Genomic DNA, 27,634 nt, shown 5'->3' on the forward strand with positions numbered 1-27,634 from the left:
GAGTTTCTCCAAAGCGGAGATTCTCCAACGCGGAGTTTCTCTAAAGCGGAGTTTCTCCAACGCGGAGTTTCTCCAGCGCGGAGTTTCTCCAGCGCGGAGTTTCTCCAACGTGGAGTTTTCTCCAACGCGGAGTTTCTCCAACGCGCAGTTTCTCTAACGCGAAGTTTCATCAACACAGAGTTTCTCCAACGCGGAATTTCTCCAACGCGTAGTTTCTCCAACGCGGAGATTCTCAAACGTGGATTTTCCCCAACGCGGAGTTTCTCCAACGCGGAGTTTCTCCAGCGCGGAGTTTATCCAGCGCGGGGTTTCTCCAGCGCGGAGTTTCTCCAGCGCGGAGTTTCTCCAACGCGGAGTTTCTCCAGTGCGGAGTTTCTCCAACGCGGAGTTTCTCCAACCCCTAGTTTCTCCAACGCGTAGTTTCTCCAACGCGCAGTTTCTCCAACGCGGAGTTTCTCCAACGCGGAGTTTCTCCAACGCGGAATTTCTCCAACACGGAGTTTCTCTAACGGAGTTTCTCCAACACTGATTTTCTCCAACAAGGAGTTTCTCCAACACGGACTATGTCCATCACGGACTTTATCCAACACGGACTTTCTTCAACACGGAGTTTCTCCAACACGGATAATCTCCAACACGGAGTTTCTCCAACACGGAGTTTATCCAACGCGGAGTTTCTCCAACGCGGAATTTCTCCAACGCGGAGTTTCTCCAACGCGGAGTTTCTCCAAAGCGGAGTTTCTGCAACGCGGAGATTCTCCAACGCGGAGTTTCTCCAACACGCAGTTTCTTCAACACGGAGTTTCTCCAGCGCGGAGTTTCTCCAACCCAGAGTTTTCTCCAACGCGGAGTTTCTCCAATGCGTAGTTTCTCTAACGCGGAGTTTCTCCAACGCGGAGTTTCTTCAACACGGAGTTTCACCAACATGGAGTTTCTCCAACACGGAGTTTCGCTAACACGGAGTTTCTCCAACGCGGAGTTTCTCCAACGCAGAGTTTCTCCAACGCGGAGTATCTCAAACGCGGATTTTCCCCAACGCGGAGTTTCTCCAACGCGGAGTTTCTCCAGCGCGGAGTTTATCCAGCGCGGGGTTTCCCCAGCGCGGAGTTTCTCCAGCGCGGCGTTCCTCCAACGCGCAGTTTCTCAAACGCCGAGTTTCTCCAACACGGAGTTTCTCCTGCGCGGAGTTTCTCCAGCGCGGAGTTTCTCCAACGCGGAGTTTCTCCAACACGGAGTTTATCCAACGCGGAGTTTCTCCAACGCGGTATTTCTCCAACGGGGAGTTTCTCAAACGCGGAGTTTCTCCAACGCGGAGTTTCTCCAACGCGGAATTTCTCCAAAGCGGAGTTTCTCCAACGCGGAGATTCTCCAACGCAGAGTTTCTCCAACACGCAGTTTCTCCAACACGGAGTTTCTCTAACGCGGAGTTTCTCCAAAGCGGAGCTTCTCCAACGCGTAGTTTCTCCAACGGGGAGTTTCTCAAACGCGGAGTTTCTCCAACGCGGAGTTTCTCCAAAGCGGAGCTTCTCCGACGCGTAGTTTCTCCAACGGGGAGTTTCTCAAACGCGGAGTTTCTCCAACGCGGAGTTTCTCCAAAGCGGAGTTTCTCCAACGCGAAGATTCTCCAACGCGGAGTTTCTCCAACACGGAGTTTCTCCAACGCAGAGTTTTCTCCAACACGGAGTTTCTCCAACGCGCAGTTTCTCTAACGCGAAGTTTCATCAACGAGGAGTTTCTCCAACGCGGAATTTCTCCAACGCGTAGTTTTTCCAACGCGGAGTTTCTCAAACGCGAATTTTCTCCAACGCGGATCTTCTCCAATGCGGAGTTTCTCCAACACGAATTTTCTCCAACGCATAGTTTTCTCCAACACGGAGTTTCTCCAACGCGCAGTTTTTCTAACGCGGAGTTTCTCAAACGCGAATTTTCTCCAACGCGGAGTTTCTCCAATGCGGAGTTTCTCCAACACAGAGTTTCTCCAACACGGAGTTTCTCTAAAACGGAGTCTCTCCAACACTGATTTTCTCCAACAAGGAGTTTCTCCAACACGGACTATCTCCATCACGGCCTTTATCCAACATGGACTTTCTCCAACATGGTGTTTCTCCAACACGGAGGTTCTCCAACACAGAGTTTCTCCAACACGGAGTTTATCCAACGCGGAGTTTCCCCAACGCGGAATTTCTCCAACGGGGAGTTTCTCAAACGCGGAGTTTCTCCAACGCGGAGTTTCTCCAACGCGGAGTTTCTCCAACGCGGATTTTCTCCAACGCGCAGTTTCTCCAACACTGAGTTTCTCCAACACGGAGTTTATCCAACGCGGAGTTTCTCCAACGGGGAGTTTCTCAAACGCGGAGTTTCTAAAACACGGAGTTTCTCCAAAGCGAAGATTCTCCAACGCGGAGTTTCTCTAAAGCGGAGTTTCTCCAACGCGGAGTTTCTCCAGCGCGGAGTTTCTCCAGCGCGGAGTTTCTCCAGCGCGGAGTTTCTCCAACGTGGAGTTTTCTCCAACGCGGAGTTTCTCCAACGCGCAGTTTCTCTAACGCGAAGTTTCATCAACGCGGAGTTTCTTCAACGCGGAATTTCTCCAACGCGTAGTTTCTCCAACGTGGAGTTTCTCCAACGCGGAGTTTCTCCAGCGAGGAGTTTCTCCAATGCGGAGTTTCTCCAACACGGAGTTTCTCTAACACTGAGTTTCTCCATCACAGAGTTTCTCCAACACGGAGTTTCTCTAACGGAGTTTCTCCAACACTGATTTTCTCCAACAAGGAGTTTCTCCAACACGGACTATGTCCATCAAGGACTTTATCCAACACGGACTTTCTTCAACACGGAGTTTCTCCAACACGGATAATCTCCAACACGGAGTTTCTCCAACACAGAGTTTATCCAACGCGGAGTTTCTCCAACGCGGAATTTCTCCAACGGGGAGTTTCTCAAACGCGGAATTTCTCCAACGCGGAGTTTCTCCAACGCGGAGTTTCTCCAAAGCGGAGTTTCTCCAACGCGGAGATTCTCCAACGCGGAGTTTCTCCAACACGCAGTTTCTTCAACACGGAGTTTCTCCAGCGCGGAGTTTCTCCAACCCGGAGTTTTCTCCAACGCGGAGTTTCTCCAACGCGTAGTTTCTCTAACGCGGAGTTTCTCCAACGCGGAGTTTCTTCAACACGGAGTTTCACCAACATGGAGTTTCTCCAACACGGAGTTTCGCTAACACGGAGTTTCTCCAGCGCGGAGTTTCTCCAACGCAGAGTTTCTCCAACGCGGAGTATCTCAAACGCGGATTTTCCCCAACGCGGAGTTTCTCCAACGCGGAGTTTCTCCAGCGCGGAGTTTATCCAGCGCGGGGTTTCCCCAGCGCGGAGTTTTTCCAGCGCGGAGTTCCTCCAACGCGCAGTTTCTCTAACGCGGAGTTTCTTCAACGCGGAGATTCTCCAACGTGGAATTTCTCCAACGCGGAGTATCTCCAACGAGGAGTTTCTCCAACACAAAGTTTCTCTACCACGGAGTTTCTCCAGTGCGTAGTTTGTCCAACACGGAGTTTCTGCAACGCGGATTGTCTCCAACGCGGAGTTTTCTCCAACGCGGAGTTTCTCCAACGCGCAGTTTCTCTAACGCGAAGTTTCATCAACGCGGAGTTTCTCCAACGCGGAATTTCTCCAACGCGTAGTTTCTCCAACGCGGAGATTCTCAAACGTCGATTTTCCCCAACGCGGAGTTTCTCCAAAGCGGAGTTTCTCCAGCGCGGAGTTTATCCAGCGCGGGGTTTCTCCAGCGCGGAGTTTCTCCAACACGGAGATTCTCCAACGCGGAGTTTCTCCAACGCGGAGTTTCTCCAACCCCTAGTTTCTCCAACGCGTATTTTTTCCAACACGCAGTTTCTCCAACGCGGAGTTTCTCCAACGCGGAGTTTCTGCAATGCGGAGTTTCACCAACTCGGAGTTTCTCTAACACTGAGTTTCTCCAACACAGTTTCTCCAACACGGAGTTTCTCTAACACGGAGTTTCTCCAACACTGATTTTCTCCAACAAGGAGTTTCTCCAACACGGACTATCTCCATCACGGACTTTATCCAACACGGACTTTCTCCAACACGGAGTTTCTCCAACACGGATAATCTCCAACACGGAGTTTCTCCAACACGGAGTTTATCCAACGCGGAGTTTCTCCAACGCGGAATTTCTCCAACGTGGAGTTTCTCAAACGCGGAGTTTCTCCAACGCGGAGTTTCTCCAAAGCGAAGTTTCTCCAACGCGGAGATTCTCCAACACGGAGTTTCTCCAACACGCCGTTTCTTCAACACGGAGTTTCTCCAGCGCGGAGTTTCTCCAACCCGGAGTTTTCTCCAACGCGGAGTTTGTCCAACGCGTAGTTTCTCTAACGCGGAGTTTCTCCAACGCGGAGTTTCTTCAACACGGAGTTTCACCAACATGGAGTTTCTCCAACGCGGAGTTTCTCCAACGCAGAGTTTCTCCAACGCGGAGTATCTCAAACGCGGATTTTCCCCAACGCGGAGTTTCTCCAACGCGGAGTTTCTCCAGCGCGGAGTTTATCCAGCGCGGGGTTTCCCCAGCGCGGAGTTTCTCCAGCGCGGAGTCCCTCCAACGCGCAGTTTCTCTAACGCGGAGTTTTTCCAACGCGGAGTTTCTCCAACGTGGAATTTCTCCAACGCGGAGTATCTCCAACGAGGAGTTTCTCCAACACGAAGTTTCTCTAACACGGAGTTTCTCCAGCGCGTAGTTTGTCCAACACGGAGTTTCTGCAACGCGGAGTGTCTCCAACGCGGAGTTTCTCTAAACCGGAGTTTCTCCAACGCGGAGTTTCACCAACGTGGAATTTCTCCAACGCGTAGTTTTTCCAACGCGGAGTTTCTCAAACGCCGAGTTTCTCCAACACGGAGTTTCTCCTGCGCGGAGTTTCTCCAGCGCGGAGTTTCTCCAACGCGGAGTTTCTCCAAAGCCTAGCTTCTCCAACACGTAGTTTCTCCAACGGGGAGTTTCTCAAACGCGGAGTTTCTCCAACGCGGAGTTTCTCCAAAGCGGAGTTTCTCCAACGCGGAGATTCTCCAACGCGGAGTTTCTCCAACACGGAGTTTCTCCAACACGGACTATCTTCATCACGGCCTTTATCCAACATAGACTTTCTCCAACATGGTGTTTCTCCAACACGGAGGTTCTCCAACACAGAGTTTCTCCAACACGGAGTTTATCCAACGCGGAGTTTCTCCAACGCGGAATTTCTCCAACGGGGAGTTTCTCAAACGCGGAGTTTCTCCAACGCGGAGTTTGCCCAACGCGGAGTTTCTCCAAAGCGGAGTTTCTCCAACGCAGAGATTCTCCGACGCGGAGTTTCTCCAACACGCAGTTTCTCCAACACGTAGTTTCTCCAGCGCGGAGTTTCTCCAACACGGAGTTTCGCTAACACGGAGTTTCTCCAACGCGGAGTTTCTCCAACGCAGAGTTTCTCCAACGCGGAGTATCTCAAACGCGGATTTTCCCCAACGCGGAGTTTCTCCAACGCGGAGTTTCTCCAGCGCGGAGTTTATCCAGCGCGGGGTTTCCCCAGCGCGGAGTTTTTCCAGCGCGGAGTTCCTCCAACGCGCAGTTTCTCTAACGCGGAGTTTCTTCAACGCGGAGATTCTCCAACGTGGAATTTCTCCAACGCGGAGTATCTCCAACGAGGAGTTTCTCCAACACAAAGTTTCTCTAACACGGAGTTTCTCCAGTGCGTAGTTTGTCCAACACGGAGTTTCTGCAACGCGGAGTGTCTCCAACGCGGAGTTTTCTCCAACGCGGAGTTTCTCCAACGCGCAGTTTCTCTAACGCGAAGTTTCATCAACGCGGAGTTTCTCCAACGCGGAATTTCTCCAACGCGTAGTTTCTCCAACGCGGAGATTCTCAAACGTCGATTTTCCCCAACGCGGAGTTTCTCCATAGCGGAGTTTCTCCAGCGCGGAGTTTATCCAGCGCGGGGTTTCTCCAGCGCGGAGTTTCTCCAGCGCGGAGTTTCTCCAACACGGCGATTCTCCAACGCGGAGTTTCTCCAACGCGGAATTTCTCCAACCCCTAGTTTCTCCAACGCGTATTTTTTCCAACGCGCAGTTTCTCCAACGCGGAGTTTCTCCAACGCGGAGTTTCTGCAATGCGGAGTTTCACCAACTCGGAGTTTCTCTAACACTGAGTTTCTCCAACACAGTTTCTCCAACACGGAGTTTCTCTAACACGGAGTTTCTCCAACGCGGAGATTCTCCGACGCGGAGTTTCTCCAACACGCAGTTTCTCCAACACGGAGTTTCTCCAGCGCGGAGTTTCTCCTGCGCGGAGTTTCTCCAGCGCGGAGTTTCTCCAACGCGGAGTTTCTCCAAAGCGGAGCTTCTCCAACGCGTAGTTTCTCCAACGGGGAGTTTCTCAAACGCGGAGTTTCTCAAACGCGGAGTTTCTCCAAAGCGGAGTTTCTCCAACGCGGAGATTCTCCAACGCGGAGTTTCTCCGACACGGAGTTTCTCCAACGCAGAGTTTTCTCCAACACGGAGTTTCTCCAACGCGCAGTTTCTCTAACGCGAAGTTTCATCAACGAGGAGTTTCTCCAACGCGGAATTTCTATAACGCGTAGTTTTTCTAACGCGGAGTTTCTCAAACGCGAATTTTCTCCAACGCGGAGATTCTCCAACGCGGAGTTTCTCCAACACGGAGTTTCTCCAACGCAGAGTTTTCTCCAACACGGAGTTTCTCCAACGCGCAGTTTCTCTAACGCGAAGTTTCATCAACGAGGAGTTTCTCCAACGCGGAATTTCTCCAACGCGTAGTTTTTCTAACGCGGAGTTTCTCAAACGCGAATTTTCTCCAACGCGGAGTTTCTCCAATGCGGAGTTTCACCAACGCGGATATTCTCCAACGCGGAGTTTCTCCAACACGCAGTTTCTCAAACACGGAGTTTCTCCAGCGCGGAGTTTCTCCTACGCGGAGTTTCTCCAGCGCGGAGTTTCTCCAACCCGGAGTTTTCTCCAACGCGGAGTTTCTCCAAAGCGGAGCTTCTCCAACGCGTAGTTTCTAAAACGGGGAGTTTCTCAAACGCGGAGTTTCTCCAACGCGGAGTTTCTCCAAAGCGGAGTTTCTCCAAAGCGGAGATTCTCCAACGCGGAGTTTCTCGAACACGGAGTTTCTCCAACGCAGAGTTTTCTCCAACACGGAGTTTCTCCAACGCGCAGTTTCTCTAACGCGAAGTTTCATCAACGCGGAGTTTCTCCAACGCGGAATTTCTCCAACGCGTAGTTTTTCTAACGCGGAGTTTCTCAAACGCGAATTTTCTCCAACGCGGAGTTTCTCCAATGCGGAGTTTCACCAACGCGGATATTCTCCAACGCGGAGTTTCTCCAACACGCAGTTTCTCAAACACGGAGTTTCTCCAGCGCGGAGTTTCTCCTACGCGGAGTTTCTCCAGCGCGGAGTTTCTCCAACCCGGAGTTTTCTCCAACGCGGAGTTTCTCCAACGGGGAGTTTCTCAAACGCGGAGTTTCTAAAACACGGAGTTTCTCCAAAGCGGAGATTCTCCAACGCGGAGTTTCTCTAAAGCGGAGTTTCTCCAACGCGGAGTTTCTCCAGCGCGGAGTTTCTCCAGCGCGGAGTTTCTCCAACGTGGAGTTTTCTCCAACGCGGAGTTTCTCCAACGCGCAGTTTCTCTAACGCGAAGTTTCATCAACACGGAGTTTCTCCAACGCGGAATTTCTCCAACGCGTAGTTTCTCCAACGCGGAGATTCTCAAACGTGGATTTTCCCCAACGCGGAGTTTCTCCAACGCGGAGTTTCTCCAGCGCGGAGTTTATCCAGCGCGGGGTTTCTCCAGCGCGGAGTTTCTCCAGCGCGGAGTTTCTCCAACGCGGAGTTTCTCCAGTGCGGAGTTTCTCCAACGCGGAGTTTCTCCAACCCCTAGTTTCTCCAACGCGTAGTTTCTCCAACGCGCAGTTTCTCCAACGCGGAGTTTCTCCAACGCGGAGTTTCTCCAACGCGGAATTTCTCCAACACGGAGTTTCTCTAACGGAGTTTCTCCAACACTGATTTTCTCCAACAAGGAGTTTCTCCAACACGGACTATGTCCATCACGGACTTTATCCAACACGGACTTTCTTCAACACGGAGTTTCTCCAACACGGATAATCTCCAACACGGAGTTTCTCCAACACGGAGTTTATCCAACGCGGAGTTTCTCCAACGCGGAATTTCTCCAACGCGGAGTTTCTCCAAAGCGGAGTTTCTGCAACGCGGAGATTCTCCAACGCGGAGTTTCTCCAACACGCAGTTTCTTCAACACGGAGTTTCTCCAGCGCGGAGTTTCTCCAACCCAGAGTTTTCTCCAACGCGGAGTTTCTCCAATGCGTAGTTTCTCTAACGCGGAGTTTCTCCAACGCGGAGTTTCTTCAACACGGAGTTTCACCAACATGGAGTTTCTCCAACACGGAGTTTCGCTAACACGGAGTTTCTCCAACGCGGAGTTTCTCCAACGCAGAGTTTCTCCAACGCGGAGTATCTCAAACGCGGATTTTCCCCAACCCGGAGTTTCTCCAACGCGGAGTTTCTCCAGCGCGGAGTTTATCCAGCGCGGGGTTTCCCCAGCGCGGAGTTTCTCCAGCGCGGAGTTCCTCCAATGCGCAGTTTCTCTAACGCGGAGTTTCTCCAACGCGGAGTTTCTCCAACGTCGAATTTCTCCAACGCGGAGTATCTCCAACGAGGAGTTTCTCCAACACGAAGTTTCTCTAACACGGAGTTTCTCCAGCGCGTAGTTTGTCCAACACGGAGTTTCTGCAACGCGGAGTGTCTCCAACGCGGAGTTTTCTCCAACGCGAAGTTTCTCCAACGCGCAGTTTCTCTAACGCGAAGTTTCATCAACGCGGAGTTTCTCCAACGCGGAATTTCTCCAACGCGTAGCTTCTCCAACGCGGAGATTCTCAAACGTGGATTTTCCCCAACGCGGAGTTTCTCCAACGCGGAGTTTCTCCAGCGCGGAGTTTATCCAGCGCGGAGTTTCTCCAGCGCGGAGTTTCTCCAACACGGAGATTCTCCAACGCGGAGTTTCTCCAACGCGGAGTTTCTCCAACCCCTAGTTTCTCCAACGCGTATTTTCTCCAACGCGCAGTTTCTCCAACGCGGAGTTTCTCCAACGCGTAGTTTCTGCAACGCGGAGTTTCTCCAACACGGAGTTTCTCTAACACTGAGTTTCTCCAACAAAGAGTTTCTCCAACACGGAGTTTCTCTAACACGGAGTTTCTCCAACACTGATTTTCTCCAACAAGGAGTTTCTCCAACACGGACTATCTCCATCACGGACTTTATCCAACACGGACTTTCTCCAACACGGAGTTTCTCCAACACGGATAATCTCCAACACGGAGTTTCTCCAACACGGAGTTTATCCAACGCGGAGTTTCTCCAACGCGGAATTTCTCCAAAGGGGAGTTTCTCAAACGCGGAGTTTCTCCAACGCGGAGTTTCTCCAAAGCGGAGTTTCTCCAAAGCGGAGATTCTCCAACGCGGAGTTTCTCGAACACGGAGTTTCTCCAACGCAGAGTTTTCTCCAACACGGAGTTTCTCCAACGCGCAGTTTCTCTAACGCGAAGTTTCATCAACGCGGAGTTTCTCCAACGCGGAATTTCTCCAACGCGTAGTTTTTCTAACGCGGAGTTTCTCAAACGCGAATTTTCTCCAACGCGGAGTTTCTCCAATGCGGAGTTTCTCCAACACGGAGTTTCTCCAACATGAAGTTTCTCCAGTGCGGAGTTTCTGCAAAGCAGAGTTTCTCCAACGCGGATTTTCTCCAACGCGCAGTTTCTCCAACACTAAGTTTCTCCAGCGCGGAGTTTCTCCAACACGGAGTTTCTCCAGTGCGGAGTTTCTCCAACGCGGAGTTTCTCCAACCCCTAGTTTCTCCAACGCGTAGTTTCTCCAACGCGCAGTTTCTCCAACGCGGAGTCTCTCCAACGCGGAGTTTCTCCAACGCGGAGTTTCTCCAACACGGAATTTCTCTAACGGAGTTTCTCCAACACTGATTTTCTCCAACAAGGAGTTTCTCCAACACGAACTATGTCCATCACGGACTTTATCCAACACGGACTTTCTTCAACACGGAGTTTCTCCAACACGGATAATCTCCAACACGGAGTTTCTCCAACACGGAGTTTATCCAACGCGGAGTTTCTCCAACGCGGAATTTCTCCAACGCGGAGTTTCTCCAACCCGGAGTTTTCTCCAACGCGGAGTTTCTCCAACGCGTAGTTTCTCTAACGCGGAGTTTCTCCAACGCGGAGTATCTCAAACGCGGATTTTCCCCAACCCGGAGTTTCTCCAACGCGGAGTTTCTCCAGCGCGGAGTTTATCCAGCGAGGGTTTTCCCCAGCGCGGAGTTTCTCCAACGCGGAGTTCCTCCAACGCGCAGTTTCTCTAACGCGGAGTTTCTCCAACGCGGAGTTTCTCCAACGTGGAATTTCTCCAACGCGGAGTATCTCCAACGAGGAGTTTCTCCAACACGAAGTTTCTCTAACACGGAGTTTCTCCAGCGCGTAGTTTGTCCAACACGGAGTTTCTGCAACGCGGAGTGTCTCCAACGCGGAGTTTTCTCCAACGCGGAGTTTCTCCAACGCGCAGTTTCTCTAACGCGAAGTTTCATCAACGCGGAGTTTCTCCAACGCGGAATTTCTCCAACGCGTAGTTTCTCCAACGCGGAGATTCTCAAACGTGGATTTTCCCCAACGCGGAGTTTCTCCAACGCGGAGTTTCTCCAGCGCGGAGTTTATCCAGCGCGGAGTTTCTCCAGCACGGAGTTTCTCCAACACGGAGATTCTCCAACGCGGAGTTTCTCCAACGCGGAGTTTCTCCAACCCCTAGTTTCTCCAACGCGTATTTTCTCCAACGCGCAGTTTCTCCAACGCGGAGTTTCTCCAACGCGTAGTTTCTGCAACGCGGAGTTTCTCCAACACGGAGTTTCTCTAACACTGAGTTTCTCCAACACAGAGTTTCTCCAACACGGAGTTTCTCTAACACGGAGTTTCTCCAACACTGATTTTCTCCAACAAGGAGTTTCTCCAACACGGACTATCTCCATCACGGACTTTATCCAACACGGACTTTCTCCAACACGGAGTTTCTCCAACACGGATAATCTCCAACACGGAGTTTCTCCAACACGGAGTTTATCCAACGCGGTGTTTCTCCAACGCGGAATTTCTCCAACGGGGAATTTCTCAAACGCGGAGTTTCTCCAACGCGGACTTTCTCCAACGCGGAGTTTCTCCAAAGCGGAGTTTCTCCAACGCGGAGATTCTCCAACGCGGAGTTTCTCCAACACGCAGTTTCTTCAACACGGAGTTTCTCCAGCGCGGAGTTTCTCCAACCCGGAGTTTTCTCCAACGCGGAGTTTGTCCAACGCGGAGTTTCTCCAACGCAGAGTTTCTCCAACGCGGAGTATCTCAAACGCGGATTTTCCCCAACGCGGAGTTTCTCCAACGCGGAGTTTCTCCAGCGCGGAGTTTATTCAGCGCGGGGTTTCCTCCAACACGGACTATCTCCATCACGGCCTTTATCCAACATGGACTTTCTCCAACATGGTGTTTCTCCAACACGTAGTTTCTCTAACGCGGAGTTTCTCCAACGCGGAGTTTCTTCAACACGGAGTTTCACCAACATGGAGTTTCTCCAACACGGAGTTTCGCTAACACGGAGTTTCTCCAACGCGGAGTTTCTCCAACGCAGAGTTTCTCCAACGCGGAGTATCTCAAACTCGGATTTTCCCAAACGCGGAGTTTCTCCAACGCGGAGTTTCTCCAGCGCGGAGTTTATCCAGCGCGGGGTTTCCCCAGCGCGGAGTTTCTCCAGCGCGGCGTTCCTCCAGCGCGCAGTTTCTCAAACGCCGAGTTTCTCCAACACGGAGTTTCTCCTGCGCGGAGTTTCTCCAGCGCGGAGTTTATCCAACGCGGAGTTTCTCCAACACGGAGTTTATCCAACGCGGAGTTTCTCTAACGCGGAGTTTCTCCAAAGCGGAGCTTCTCCAACGCGTAGTTTCTCCAACGGGGAGTTTCTCAAACGCGGAGTTTCTCCAACGCGGAGTTTCTCCAAAGCGGAGTTTCTCCAACGCGGAGATTCTCCAACGCGGAGTTTCTCCAACACGGAGTTTCTCCAACGCAGAGTTTTCTCCAACACGGAGTTTCTCCAACGCGCAGTTTCTCTAACGCGAAGTTTCATCAACGCGGAGTTTCTCCAACGCGGAATTTCTCCAACGCGTAGTTTCTCCAACGCGGAGATTCTCAAACGTGGATTCTCCCCAACGCGGAGTTTCTCCAACGCGGAGTTTCTCCAGCGCGGAGTTTATCCAGCGCGGAGTTTCTCCAGCGCGGAGTTTCTCCAACACGGAGATTCTCCAACGCGGAGTTTCTCCAACGCGGAGTTTCTCCAACCCCTAGTTTCTCCAACGCGTATTTTCTCCAACGCGCAGTTTCTCCAACGCGGAGTTTCCCCAACACGGAGTTTCTCTAACACTGAGTTTCTCCAACACAGAGTTTCTCCAACACGGACTTTATCCAACACGGACTTTCTCCAACACGGAGTTTCTCCAACACGGATAATCTCCAACACGGAGTTTCTCCAACACGGAGTTTATCCAACGCGGTGTTTCTCCAACGCGGAATTTCTCCAACGGGGAATTTCTCAAACGCGGAGTTTCTCCAACGCGGACTTTCTCCAACGCGGAGTTTCTCCAAAGCGGAGTTTCTCCAACGCGGAGATTCTCCAACGCAGAGTTTCTCCAACACGCAGTTTCTTCAACACGGAGTTTCTCCAGCGCGGAGTTTCTCCAACCCGGAGTTTTCTCCAACGCGGAGTTTGTCCAACGCGTAGTTTCTCTAACGCGGAGTTTCTCCAACGCGGAGTTTCTTCAACACGGAGTTTCACCAACATGGAGTTTCTCCAACATGGAGTTTCGCTAACACGGAGTTTCTCCAACGCGGAGTTTCTCCAACGCAGAGTTTCTCCAACGCGGAGTATCTCAAACGCGGATTTTCCCCAACGCGGAGTTTCTCCAACGCGGAGTTTCTCCAGCGCGGAGTTTATTCAGCGCGGGGTTTCCTCCAACACGGACTATCTCCATCACGGCCTTTATCCAACATGGACTTTCTCCAACATGGTGTTTCTCCAACACGTAGTTTCTCTAACGCGGAGTTTCTCCAACGCGGAGTTTCTTCAACACGGAGTTTCACCAACATGGAGTTTCTCCAACACGGAGTTTCGCTAACACGGAGTTTCTCCAACGCGGAGTTTCTCCAACGCAGAGTTTCTCCAACGCGGAGTATCTCAAACTCGGATTTTCCCAAACGCGGAGTTTCTCCAACGCGGAGTTTCTCCAGCGCGGAGTTTATCCAGCGCGGGGTTTCCCCAGCGCGGAGTTTCTCCAGCGCGGCGTTCCTCCAGCGCGCAGTTTCTCAAACGCCGAGTTTCTCCAACACGGAGTTTCTCCTGCGCGGAGTTTCTCCAGCGCGGAGTTTCTCCAACGCGGAGTTTCTCCAACACGGAGTTTATCCAACGCGGAGTTTCTCCAACGCGGTATTTCTCCAACGGGGAGTTTCTCAAACGCGGAGTTTCTCCAACCCGGAGTTTCTCCAACGCGGAGTTTCTCCAAAGCGGAGTTTCTCCAACGCGGAGATTCTCCAACGCGGAGTTTCTCCAACACGCAGTTTCTCCAACACGGAGTTTCTCTAACGCGGAGTTTCTCAAAAGCGGAGCTTCTCCAACGCGTAGTTTCTCCAACGGGGAGTTTCTCAAACGCGGAGTTTCTCCAACGCGTAGTTTCTGCAACGCGGAGTTTCTCCAACACGGAGTTTCTCTAACACTGAGTTTCTCCAACAAAGAGTTTCTCCAACACGGAGTTTCTCTAACACGGAGTTTCTCCAACACTGATTTTCTCCAACAAGGAGTTTCTCCAACACGGACTATCTCCATCACGGACTTTATCCAACACGGACTTTCTCCAACACGGAGTTTCTCCAACACGGATAATCTCCAACACGGAGTTTCTCCAACACGGAGTTTATCCAACGCGGAGTTTCTCCAACGCGGAATTTCTCCAAAGGGGAGTTTCTCAAACGCGGAGTTTCTCCAACGCGGAGTTTCTCCAAAGCGGAGTTTCTCCAAAGCGGAGATTCTCCAACGCGGAGTTTCTCGAACACGGAGTTTCTCCAACGCAGAGTTTTCTCCAACACGGAGTTTCTCCAACGCGCAGTTTCTCTAACGCGAAGTTTCATCAACGCGGAGTTTCTCCAACGCGGAATTTCTCCAACGCGTAGTTTTTCTAACGCGGAGTTTCTCAAACGCGAATTTTCTCCAACGCGGAGTTTCTCCAATGCGGAGTTTCTCCAACACGGAGTTTCTCCAACATGAAGTTTCTCCAGTGCGGAGTTTCTGCAAAGCAGAGTTTCTCCAACGCGGATTTTCTCCAACGCGCAGTTTCTCCAACACTAAGTTTCTCCAACACGGAGTTTATCCAACGCGGAGTTTCTCCAACGGGGAGTTTCTCAAACGCGGAGTTTCTAAAACACGGAGTTTCTCCAAAGCGGAGATTCTCCAACGCGGAGTTTCTCTAAAGCGGAGTTTCTCCAACGCGGAGTTTCTCCAGCGCGGAGTTTCTCCAGCGCGGAGTTTCTCCAACGTGGAGTTTTCTCCAACGCGGAGTTTCTCCAACGCGCAGTTTCTCTAACGCGAAGTTTCATCAACACGGAGTTTCTCCAACGCGGAATTTCTCCAACGCGTAGTTTCTCCAACGCGGAGATTCTCAAACGTGGATTTTCCCCAACGCGGAGTTTCTCCAACGCGGAGTTTATCCAGCGCGGAGTATATCCAGCGCGGGGTTTCTCCAGAGCGGAGTTTCTCCAGCGCGGAGTTTCTCCAACACGGAGTTTCTCCAGTGCGGAGTTTCTCCAACGCGGAGTTTCTCCAACCCCTAGTTTCTCCAACGCGTAGTTTCTCCAACGCGCAGTTTCTCCAACGCGGAGTTTCTCCAACGCGCAGTTTCTCCAACGCGGAGTTTCTCCAACACGGAATTTCTCTAACGGAGTTTCTCCAACACTGATTTTCTCCAACAAGGAGTTTCTCCAACACGAACTATGTCCATCACGGACTTTATCCAACACGGACTTTCTTCAACACGGAGTTTCTCCAACACGGATAATCTCCAACACGGAGTTTCTCCAACACGGAGTTTATCCAACGCGGAGTTTCTCCAACGCGGAATTTCTCCAACGCGGAGTTTCTCCAACCCGGAGTTTTCTCCAACGCGGAGTTTCTCCAACGCGTAGTTTCTCTAACGCGGAGTTTCTCCAACGCGGAGTATCTCAAACGCGGATTTTCCCCAACCCGGAGTTTCTCCAACGCGGAGTTTCTCCAACGCGGAGTTTCTCCAGCGCGGAGTTTATCCAGCGCGGGGTTTCCCCAGCGCGGAGTTTCTCCAGCGCGGAGTTCCTCCAACGCGCAGTTTCTCTAACGCGGAGTTTCTCCAACGCGGAGTTTCTCCAACGTGGAATTTCTCCAACGCGGAGTATCTCCAACGAGGAGTTTCTCCAACACGAAGTTTCTCTAACACGGAGTTTCTCCAGCGCGTAGTTTGTCCAACACGGAGTTTCTGCAACGCGGAGTGTCTCCAACGCGGAGTTTTCTCCAACGCGGAGTTTCTCCAACGCGCAGTTTCTCTAACGCGAAGTTTCATCAACGCGGAGTTTCTCCAACGCGGAATTTCTCCAACGCGTAGTTTCTCCAACGCGGAGATTCTCAAACGTGGATTTTCCCCAACGCGGAGTTTCTCCAACGCGGAGTTTCTCCAGCGCGGAGTTTATCCAGCGCGGAGTTTCTCCAGCACGGAGTTTCTCCAACACGGAGATTCTCCAACGCGGAGTTTCTCCAACGCGGAGTTTCTCCAACCCCTAGTTTCTCCAACGCGTATTTTCTCCAACGCGCAGTTTCTCCAACGCGGAGTTTCTCCAACGCGTAGTTTCTGCAACGCGGAGTTTCTCCAACACGGAGTTTCTCTAACACTGAGTTTCTCCAACACAGAGTTTCTCCAACACGGAGTTTCTCTAACACGGAGTTTCTCCAACACTGATTTTCTCCAACAAGGAGTTTCTCCAACACGGACTATCTCCATCACGGACTTTATCCAACACGGACTTTCTCCAACACGGAGTTTCTCCAACACGGATAATCTCCAACACGGAGTTTCTCCAACACGGAGTTTATCCAACGCGGTGTTTCTCCAACGCGGAATTTCTCCAACGGGGAATTTCTCAAACGCGGAGTTTCTCCAACGCGGACTTTCTCCAACGCGGAGTTTCTCCAAAGCGGAGTTTCTCCAACGCGGAGATTCTCCAACGCGGAGTTTCTCCAACACGCAGTTTCTTCAACACGGAGTTTCTCCAGCGCGGAGTTTCTCCAACCCGGAGTTTTCTCCAACGCGGAGTTTGTCCAACGCGTAGTTTCTCTAACGCGGAGTTTCTCCAACGCGGAGTTTCTTCAACACGGAGTTTCACCAACATGGAGTTTCTCCAACACGGAGTTTCGCTAACACGGAGTTTCTCCAACGCGGAGTTTCTCCAACGCAGAGTTTCTCCAACGCGGAGTATCTCAAACGCGGATTTTCCCCAACGCGGAGTTTCTCCAACGCGGAGTTTCTCCAGCGCGGAGTTTATTCAGCGCGGGGTTTCCTCCAACACGGACTATCTCCATCACGGCCTTTATCCAACATGGACTTTCTCCAACATGGTGTTTCTCCAACACGTAGTTTCTCTAACGCGGAGTTTCTCCAACGCGGAGTTTCTTCAACACGGAGTTTCACCAACATGGAGTTTCTCCAACACGGAGTTTCGCTAACACGGAGTTTCTCCAACGCGGAGTTTCTCCAACGCAGAGTTTCTCCAACGCGGAGTATCTCAAACTCGGATTTTCCCAAACGCGGAGTTTCTCCAACGCGGAGTTTCTCCAGCGCGGAGTTTATCCAGCGCGGGGTTTCCCCAGCGCGGAGTTTCTCCAGCGCGGCGTTCCTCCAGCGCGCAGTTTCTCAAACGCCGAGTTTCTCCAACACGGAGTTTCTCCTGCGCGGAGTTTCTCCAGCGCGGAGTTTCTCCAACGCGGAGTTTCTCCAACACGGAGTTTATCCAACGCGGAGTTTCTCTAACGCGGAGTTTCTCCAAAGCGGAGCTTCTCCAACGCGTAGTTTCTCCAACGGGGAGTTTCTCAAACGCGGAGTTTCTCCAACGCGGAGTTTCTCCAAAGCGGAGTTTCTCCAACGCGGAGATTCTCCAACGCGGAGTTTCTCCAACACGGAGTTTCTCCAACGCAGAGTTTTCTCCAACACGGAGTTTCTCCAACGCGCAGTTTCTCTAACGCGAAGTTTCATCAACGCGGAGTTTCTCCAACGCGGAATTTCTCCAACGCGTAGTTTCTCCAACGCGGAGATTCTCAAACGTGGATTCTCCCCAACGCGGAGTTTCTCCAACGCGGAGTTTCTCCAGCGCGGAGTTTATCCAGCGCGGAGTTTCTCCAGCGCGGAGTTTCTCCAACACGGAGATTCTCCAACGCGGAGTTTCTCCAACGCGGAGTTTCTCCAACCCCTAGTTTCTCCAACGCGTATTTTCTCCAACGCGCAGTTTCTCCAACGCGGAGTTTCCCCAACACGGAGTTTCTCTAACACTGAGTTTCTCCAACACAGAGTTTCTCCAACACGGACTTTATCCAACACGGACTTTCTCCAACACGGAGTTTCTCCAACACGGATAATCTCCAACACGGAGTTTCTCCAACACGGAGTTTATCCAACGCGGTGTTTCTCCAACGCGGAATTTCTCCAACGGGGAATTTCTCAAACGCGGAGTTTCTCCAACGCGGACTTTCTCCAACGCGGAGTTTCTCCAAAGCGGAGTTTCTCCAACGCGGAGATTCTCCAACGCGGAGTTTCTCCAACACGCAGTTTCTTCAACACGGAGTTTCTCCAGCGCGGAGTTTCTCCAACCCGGAGTTTTCTCCAACGCGGAGTTTGTCCAACGCGTAGTTTCTCTAACGCGGAGTTTCTCCAACGCGGAGTTTCTTCAACACGGAGTTTCACCAACATGGAGTTTCTCCAACATGGAGTTTCGCTAACACGGAGTTTCTCCAACGCGGAGTTTCTCCAACGCAGAGTTTCTCCAACGCGGAGTATCTCAAACGCGGATTTTCCCCAACGCGGAGTTTCTCCAACGCGGAGTTTCTCCAGCGCGGAGTTTATTCAGCGCGGGGTTTCCTCCAACACGGACTATCTCCATCACGGCCTTTATCCAACATGGACTTTCTCCAACATGGTGTTTCTCCAACACGTAGTTTCTCTAACGCGGAGTTTCTCCAACGCGGAGTTTCTTCAACACGGAGTTTCACCAACATGGAGTTTCTCCAACACGGAGTTTCGCTAACACGGAGTTTCTCCAACGCGGAGTTTCTCCAACGCAGAGTTTCTCCAACGCGGAGTATCTCAAACTCGGATTTTCCCAAACGCGGAGTTTCTCCAACGCGGAGTTTCTCCAGCGCGGAGTTTATCCAGCGCGGGGTTTCCCCAGCGCGGAGTTTCTCCAGCGCGGCGTTCCTCCAGCGCGCAGTTTCTCAAACGCCGAGTTTCTCCAACACGGAGTTTCTCCTGCGCGGAGTTTCTCCAGCGCGGAGTTTCTCCAACGCGGAGTTTCTCCAACACGGAGTTTATCCAACGCGGAGTTTCTCCAACGCGGTATTTCTCCAACGGGGAGTTTCTCAAACGCGGAGTTTCTCCAACCCGGAGTTTCTCCAACGCGGAGTTTCTCCAAAGCGGAGTTTCTCCAACGCGGAGATTCTCCAACGCGGAGTTTCTCCAACACGCAGTTTCTCCAACACGGAGTTTCTCTAACGCGGAGTTTCTCCAAAGCGGAGCTTCTCCAACGCGTAGTTTCTCCAACGGGGAGTTTCTCAAACGCGGAGTTTCTCCAACGCGGAGTTTCTCCAAAGCGGAGTTTCTCCAACGCGGAGATTCTCCAACGCGGAGTTTCTCCAACACGGAGTTTCTCCAACGCAGAGTTTTCTCCAACACGGAGTTTCTCCAACGCGCAGTTTCTCTAACGCGAAGTTTCATCAACGAGGAGTTTCTCCAACGCGGAATTTCTCCAACGCGTAGTTTTTCTAACGCGGAGTTTCTCAAACGCGAATTTTCTCCAACGCGGATCTTCTCCAACGCGGAGTTTCTCCAACACGAATTTTCTCCAACACGCAGTTTCTTCAACACGGAGTTTCTCCAGCGCGGAGTTTCTCCAACCCGGAGTTTTCTCCAACGCGGAGTTTGTCCAACGCGTAGTTTCTCTAACGCGGAGTTTCTCCAACGCGGAGTTTCTTCAACACGGAGTTTCACCAACATGGAGTTTCTCCAACACGGAGTTTCGCTAACACGGAGTTTCTCCAACGCGGAGTTTCTCCAACGCAGAGTTTCTCCAACGCGGAGTATCTCAAACGCGGATTTTCCCCAACGCGGAGTTTCTCCAATGCGGAGTTTCTCCAACACAGAGTTTCTCCAACACGAAGTTTCTCTAACACGGAGTCTCTCCAACACTGATTTTCTCCAACAAGGAGTTTCTCCAACACGGACTATCTCCATCACGGCCTTTATCCAACATGGACTTTCTCCAACATGGTGTTTCTCCAACACGGAGGTTCTCCAACACAGAGTTTCTCCAACACGGAGTTTATCCAACGCGGAGTTTCTCCAACGCGGATTTTCTCCAACGGGGAGTTTCTCAAACGCGGAGTTTCTCCAACGCGGAGTTTCTCCAACGCGGAGTTTCTCCAAAGCGGAGTTTCTCCAACGCGGAGATTCTCCAACGCGGAGTTTCTCCAACACGCAGTTTCTCCAACACGGAGTTTCTCCAGCGCGGAGTTTCTCCTGCGCGGAGTTTCTCCAGCGCAGAGTTTCTTCAACACGGAGTTTTCTCCAACGCGGAGTTTCTCCAAAGCGGAGCTTCTCCAACGCGTAGTTTCTAAAACGGGGAGTTTCTCAAACGCGGAGTTTCTCCAACGGGGAGTTTCTCCAAAGCGGAGTTTCTCCAAAGCGGAGATTCTCCAACGCGGAGTTTCTCGAACACGGAGTTTCTCCAACGCAGAGTTTTCTCCAACACGGAGTTTCTCCAACGCGCAGTTTCTCTAACGCGAAGTTTCATCAACGCGGAGTTTCTCCAACGCGGAATTTCTCCAACGCGTAGTTTTTCTAACGCGGAGTTTCTCAAACGCGAATTTTCTCCAACGCGGAGTTTCTCCAATGCGGAGTTTCTCCAACACGGAGTTTCTCCAACATGAAGTTTCTCCAGTGCGGAGTTTCTGCAAAGCAGAGTTTCTCCAACGCGGATTTTCTCCAACGCGCAGTTTCTCCAACACTGAGTTTCTCCAACACGGAGTTTCTCAAACGCGGAGTTTCTAAAACACGGAGTTTCTCCAAAGCGGAGATTCTCCAACGCGGAGTTTCTCTAAAGCGGAGTTTCTCCAACGCGGAGTTTCTCCAGCGCGGAGTTTCTCCAGCGCGGAGTTTCTCCAGCGCGGAGTTTCTCCAACGTGGAGTTTTCTCCAACGCGGAGTTTCTCCAACGCGCAGTTTCTCTAACGCGAAGTTTCATCAACGCGGAGTTTCTCACACGCGGAATTTCTCCAACGCGTAGTTTCTCCAACGCGGAGATTCTCAAACGTGGAGTTTCTCCAGCGCGGAATTTATCCAGCGCAGAGTTTCTCCAACACGTAGATTCTCCAACGCGGAGTTTCTCCAACGCGGAGTTTCTCCAACGCAGAGTTTCTCCAACCCCTAGTTTCTCCAACGCGTATTTTCTCCAACGCGCAGTTTCTCCAACGCGGAGTTTCTCCAACGCGTAGTTTCTGCAACGCGGAGTTTCTCCAACACGGAGTTTCTCTAACACTGAGTTTCTCCAACACAGAGTTTCTCCAACACGGAGTTTCTCTAACACAGAGTTTCTCCAACACTGATTTTCTCCAACAAGGAGTTTCTCCAACACGGACTATCTCCATCACGGACTTTATCCAACACGGACTTTCTCCAACACGGAGTTTCTCCAACACGGATAATCTCCAACACGGAGTTTCTCCAACGCGGAGTTTCTCCAACGCAGAGTTTCTCCAACGCGGAGTATCTCAAACGCGGATTTTCCTCAACGCGGAGTTTCTCCAACGCGGAGTTTCTCCAGCGCGCAGTTTCTCAAACGCCGAGTTTCTCCAACACGGAGTTTCTCCTGCGCGGAGTTTCTCCAGCGCGGAGTTTCTCCAACACGGAGTTTATCCAACGCGGAGTTTCTCCAAAGCGGAGATTCTCCAACGCGGAGTTTCTCGAACACGGAGTTTCTCGAACACGGAGTTTCTCCAACGCAGAGTTTTCTCCAACACGGAGTTTCTCCAACGCGCAGTTTCTCTAACGCGAAGTTTCATCAACGCGGAGTTTCTCCAACGCGGAATTTCTCCAACGCGTAGTTTTTCTAACGCGGAGTTTCTCAAACGCGAATTTTCTCCAACGCGGAGTTTCTCCAATGCGGAGTTTCTCCAACACGGAGTTTCTCCAACATGAAGTTTCTCCAGTGCGGAGTTTCTGCAAAGCAGAGTTTCTCCAACGCGGATTTTCTCCAACGCGCAGTTTCTCCAACACTGAGTTTCTCCAACACGGAGTTTCTCAAACGCGGAGTTTCTAAAACACGGAGTTTCTCCAAAGCGGAGATTCTCCAACGCGGAGTTTCTCTAAAGCGGAGTTTCTCCAACGCGGAGTTTCTCCAGAGCGGAGTTTCTCCAGCGCGGAGTTTCTCCAACGTGGAGTTTTCTCCAACGCGGAGTTTCTCCAACGCGCAGTTTCTCTAACGCGAAGTTTCATCAACGCGGAGTTTCTCACACGCGGAATTTCTCTAAAGCCTAGTTTCTCCAACGCGGAGATTCTCAAACGTGGAGTTTCTCCAGCGCGGAATTTATCCAGCGCAGAGTTTCTCCAACACGTAGATTCTCCAACGCGGAGTTTCTCCAACGCGGAGTTTCTCCAACGCAGAGTTTCTCCAACCCCTAGTTTCTCCAACGCGGAGTTTCTCCAACGCGTAGTTTCTGCAACGCGGAGTTTCTCCAACACGGAGTTTCTCTAACACTGAGTTTCTCCAACACAGAGTTTCTCCAACACGGAGTTTCTCTAACACGGAGTTTCTCCAACACTGATTTTCTCCAACAAGGAGTTTCTCCAACACGGACTATCTCCATCACGGACTTTATCCAACACGGACTTTCTCCAACACGGAGTTTCGCTAACACGGAGTTTCTCCAACGCGGAGTTTCTCCAACGCAGAGTTTCTCCAACGCGGAGTATCTCAAACGCGGATTTTCCCCAACGCGGAGTTTCTCCAACGCGGAGTTTCTCCAGCGCGGAGTTTATCCAGCGCGGGGTTTCCCCAGCGCGGAGTTTCTCCAGCGCGGCGTTCCTCCAACGCGCAGTTTCTCAAACGCCGAGTTTCTCCAACACGGAGTTTCTCCTGCGCGGAGTTTCTCCAGCGCGGAGTTTCTCCAACGCGGAGTTTCTCCAACACGGAGTTTATCCAACGCGGAGTTTCTCCAAAGCGGAGATTCTCCAACGCGGAGTTTCTCGAACACGGAGTTTCTCCAACGCAGAGTTTTCTCCAACACGGAGTTTCTCCAACGCGCAGTTTCTCTAACGCGAAGTTTCATCAACGCGGAGTTTCTCCAACGCGGAATTTCTCCAACGCGTAGTTTTTCTAACGCGGAGTTTCTCAAACGCGAATTTTCTCCAACGCGGAGTTTCTCCAATGCGGAGTTTCTCCAACACGGAGTTTCTCCAACATGAAGTTTCTCCAGGGCGGAGTTTCTGCAAAGCAGAGTTTCTCCAACGCGGATTTTCTCCAACGCGCAGTTTCTCCAACACTGAGTTTCTCCAACACGGAGTTTATCCAACGTGGAGTTTCTCCAACGGGGAGTTTCTCAAACGCGGAGTTTCTAAAACACGGAGTTTCTCCAAAGCGGAGATTCTCCAACGCGGAGTTTCTCTAAAGCGGAGTTTCTCCAACGCGGAGTTTCTCCAGCGCGGAGTTTCTCCAGCACGGAGTTTCTCCAACGTGGAGTTTTCTCCAACGCGGAGTTTCTCCAACGCGCAGTTTCTCTAACGCGAAGTTTCATCAACACGGAGTTTCTCCAACGCGGAATTTCTCCAACGCGGAGTTTATCCAGCGCGGGGTTTCTCCAGCGCGGAGTTTCTCCAGCGCGGAGTTTCTCCAACACGGAGTTTCTCCAGTGCGGAGTTTCTCCAACGCGGAGTTTCTCCAACCCCTAGTTTCTCCAACGCGTAGTTTCTCCAACGCGCAGTTTCTCCAACGCGGAGTTTCTCCAACGCGGAGTTTCTCCAACGCGGAGTTTCTCCAACACGGAGTTTCTCTAACGGTGTTTCTCCAACACTGATTTTCTCCAACAAGGAGTTTCTCCAACACGGACTATGTCCATCACGGACTTTATCCAACACGGACTTTCTTCAACACGGAGTTTCTCCAACACGGATAACCTCCAACACGGAGTTTCTCCAACACGGAGTTTATCCAACGCGGAGTTTCTCCAACGCGGCATTTCTCCAACGCGGAGTTTCTCCAACGCGGAGTTTCTCCAAAGCGGAGTTTCTCCAACGCGGAGATTCTCCAACGCGGAGTTTCTCCAACACGCAGTTTCTTCAACACGGAGTTTCTCCAGCGCGGAGTTTCTCCAACCCGGAGTTTTCTCCAACGCGGAGTTTCTCCAACGCGTAGTTTCTCTAACGCGGAGTTTCTCCAACGCGGAGTTTCTTCAACACGGAGTTTCACCAACATGGAGTTTCTCCAACACGAAGTTTCGCTAACACGGAGTTTCTCCAACGCGGAGTTTCTCCAACGCAGAGTTTCTCCAACGCGGAGTATCTCAAACGCGGATTTTCCCCAACCCGGAGTTTCTCCAACGCGGAGTTTCTCCAGCGCGGAGTTTATCCAGCGCGGGGTTTCCCCAGCGCGGAGTTTCTCCAGCGCGGAGTTCCTCCAACGCGCAGTTTCTCTAACGCGGAGTTTCTCCAACGCGGAGTTTCTCCAACGTGGAATTTCTCCAACGCGGAGTATCTCCAACGAGGAGTTTCTCCAACACGAAGTTTCTCTAACACGGAGTTTCTCCAGCGCGTAGTTTGTCCAACACGGAGTTTCTGCAACGCGGAGTGTCTCCAACGCGGAGTTTTCTCCAACGCGGAGTTTCTCCAACGCGCAGTTTCTCTAACGCGAAGTTTCATCAACGCGGAGTTTCTCCAACGCGGAATTTCTCCAACGCGTAGTTTCTCCAACGCGGAGATTCTCAAACGTGGATTTTCCCCAACGCGGAGTTTCTCCAACGCAGAGTTTCTCCAGCGCGGAGTTTATCCAGCGCGGAGTTTCTCCAGCGCGGAGTTTCTCCAACACGGAGATTCTCCAACGCGGAGTTTCTCCAACGCGGAGTTTCTCCAACCCCTAGTTTCTCCAACGCGTATTTTCTCCAACGCGCAGTTCCTCAAACGCGGAGTTTCTCCAACGCGTAGTTTCTGCAACGCGGAGTTTCTCCAACACGGAGTTTCTCTAACACTGAGTTTCTCCAACACAGAGTTTCTCCAACACGGAGTTTCTCCAACACGGAGTTTCTCCAACACTGATTTTCTCCAACAAGGAGTTTCTCCAACACGGACTATCTCCATCACGGACTTTATCCAACACGGACTTTCTCCAACACGGAGTTTCTCCAACACGGATAATCTCCAACACGGAGTTTCTCCAACACGGAGTTTATCCAACGCGGAGTTTCTCCAACGCGGAATTTCTCCAACGGGGAGTTTCTCAAACGCGGAGTTTCTCCAACGCGGAGTTTCTCCAACGCGGAGTTTCTCCAAAGCGGAGTTTCTCCAACGCGGAGATTCTCCAACGCGGAGTTTCTCCAACACGCAGTTTCTTCAACACGGAGTTTCTCCAGCGCGGAGTTTCTCCAACCCGGAGTTTTCTCCAACCCGGAGTTTCTCCAACGCGGAGTTTCTCCAGCGCGGAGTTTATCCAGCGCGGAGTTTCTCCAACCCGGAGTTTTCTCCAACGCGGAGTTTCTCCAACGCGTAGTTTCTCTAACGCGGAGTTTCTCCAACGCGGAGTTTCTTCAACACGGAGTTTCACCAACATGGAGTTTCTCCAACACGAAGTTTCGCTAACACGGAGTTTCTCCAACGCGGAGTTTCTCCAACGCAGAGTTTCTCCAACGCGGAGTATCTCAAACGCGGATTTTCCCCAACCCGGAGTTTCTCCAACGCGGAGTTTCTCCAGCGCGGAGTTTATCCAGCGCGGGGTTTCCCCAGCGCGGAGTTTCTCCAGCGCGGAGTTCCTCCAACGCGCAGTTTCTCTAACGCGGAGTTTCTCCAACGCGGAGTTTCTCCAACGTGGAATTTCTCCAACGCGGAGTATCTCCAACGAGGAGTTTCTCCAACACGAAGTTTCTCTAACACGGAGTTTCTCCAGCGCGTACTTTGTCCAACACGGAGTTTCTGCAACGCGGAGTGTCTCCAACGCGGAGTTTTCTCCAACGCGGAGTTTCTCCAACGCGCAGTTTCTCTAACGCGAAGTTTCATCAACGCGGAGTTTCTCCAACGCGGAATTTCTCCAACGCGTAGTTTCTCCAACGCGGAGATTCTCAAACGTGGATTTTCCCCAACGCGGAGTTTCTCCAACGCGGAGTTTCTCCAGCGCGGAGTTTATCCAGCGCGGAGTTTCTCCAGCGCGGAGTTTCTCCAACACGGAGATTCTCCAACGCGGAGTTTCTCCAACGCGGAGTTTCTCCAACCCCTAGTTTCTCCAACGCGTATTTTCTCCAACGCGCAGTTCCTCCAACGCGGAGTTTCTCCAACGCGTAGTTTCTGCAACGCGGAGTTTCTCCAACACGGAGTTTCTCTAACACTGAGTTTCTCCAACACAGAGTTTCTCCGACACGGAGTTTCTCCAACACGGAGTTTCTCCAACACTGATTTTCTCCAACAAGGAGTTTCTCCAACACGGACTATCTCCATCACGGACTTTATCCAACACGGACTTTCTCCAACACGGAGTTTCTCCAACACGGATAATCTCCAACACGGAGTTTCTCCAACACGGAGTTTATCCAACGCGGAGTTTCTCCAACGCGGAATTTCTCCAACGGGGAGTTTCTCAAACGCGGAGTTTCTCCAACGCGGAGTTTCTCCAAAGCGGAGTTTTATCCAACGCGGAGATTCTCCAACGCGGAGTTTCTCCAACACGCAGTTTCTTCAACACGGAGTTTCTCCAGCGCGGAGTTTCTCCAACCCGGAGTTTTCTCCAACGCGGAGTTTGTCCAACGCGTAGTTTCTCTAACGCGGAGTTTCTCCAACGCGGAGTTTCTTCAGCACGGAGTTTCACCAACATGGAGTTTCTCCAACACGGAGTTTCGCTAACACGGAGTTTCTCCAACGCGGAGTTTCTCCTACGCAGAGTTTCTCCAACGCGGAGTATCTCAAACGCGGATTTTGCCCAACGCGGAGTTTCTCCAACGCGGAGTTTCTCCAGCGCGGAGTTTATTCAGCGCGGGGTTTCTCCAACACGGACTATCTCCATCACGGCCTTTATCCAACATGGACTTTCTCCAACATGGTGTTTCTCCAACACGTAGTTTCTCTAACGCGGAGTTTCTCCAACGCGGAGTTTCTTCAACACGGAGTTTCACCAACATGGAGATTCTCCAACACGGAGTTTCGCTAACACGGAGTTTCTCCAACGCGGAGTTTCTCCAACGCAGAGTTTCTCCAACGCGGAGTATCTCAAACGCGGATTTTCCCCAACGCGGAGTTTCTCCAAAGCGGAGTTTCTCCAGCGCGGAGTTTATCCAGCGCGGGGTTTCCCCAGCGCGGAGTTTCTCCAGCGCGGCGTTCCTCCAACGCGCAGTTTCTCAAACGCCGAGTTTCTCCAACACGGAGTTTCTCTTGCGCGGAGTTTCTCCAGCGCGGAGTTTCTCCAACGCGGAGTTTCTCCAACACGGAGTTTATCCAACGCGGAGTTTCTCCAACGCGGTATTTCTCCAACGGGGAGTTTCTCAAACGCGGAGTTTCTCCAACGCGGAGTTTCTCCAACGCGGAGTTTCTCCAAAGCGGAGTTTCTCCAGTGCGGAGTTTCTCCAACGCGGAGTTTCTCCAACCCCTAGTTTCTCCAACGCGTAGTTTCTCCAACGCGCAGTTTCTCCAACGCGGAGTTTCTCCAACGCGGAGTTTCTCCAACGCGGAGTTTCTCCAACACGGAGTTTCTCTAACGGTGTTTCTCCAACACTGATTTTCTCCAACAAGGAGTTTCTCCAACACGGACTATGTCCATCACGGACTTTATCCAACACGGACTTTCTTCAACACGGAGTTTCTCCAACACGGATAACCTCCAACACGGAGTTTCTCCAACACGGAGTTTATCCAACGCGGAGTTTCTCCAACGCGGAGTTTCTCCAAAGCGGAGTTTCTCCAACGCGGAGATTCTCCAACGCGGAGTTTCTCCAACACGCAGTTTCTTCAACACGGA

The sequence above is a fragment of the Amblyomma americanum genome, chromosome 6, assembly GCF_052857255.1.
Source record: "Amblyomma americanum isolate KBUSLIRL-KWMA chromosome 6, ASM5285725v1, whole genome shotgun sequence".
Taxonomy (NCBI): domain Eukaryota; kingdom Metazoa; phylum Arthropoda; class Arachnida; order Ixodida; family Ixodidae; genus Amblyomma; species Amblyomma americanum.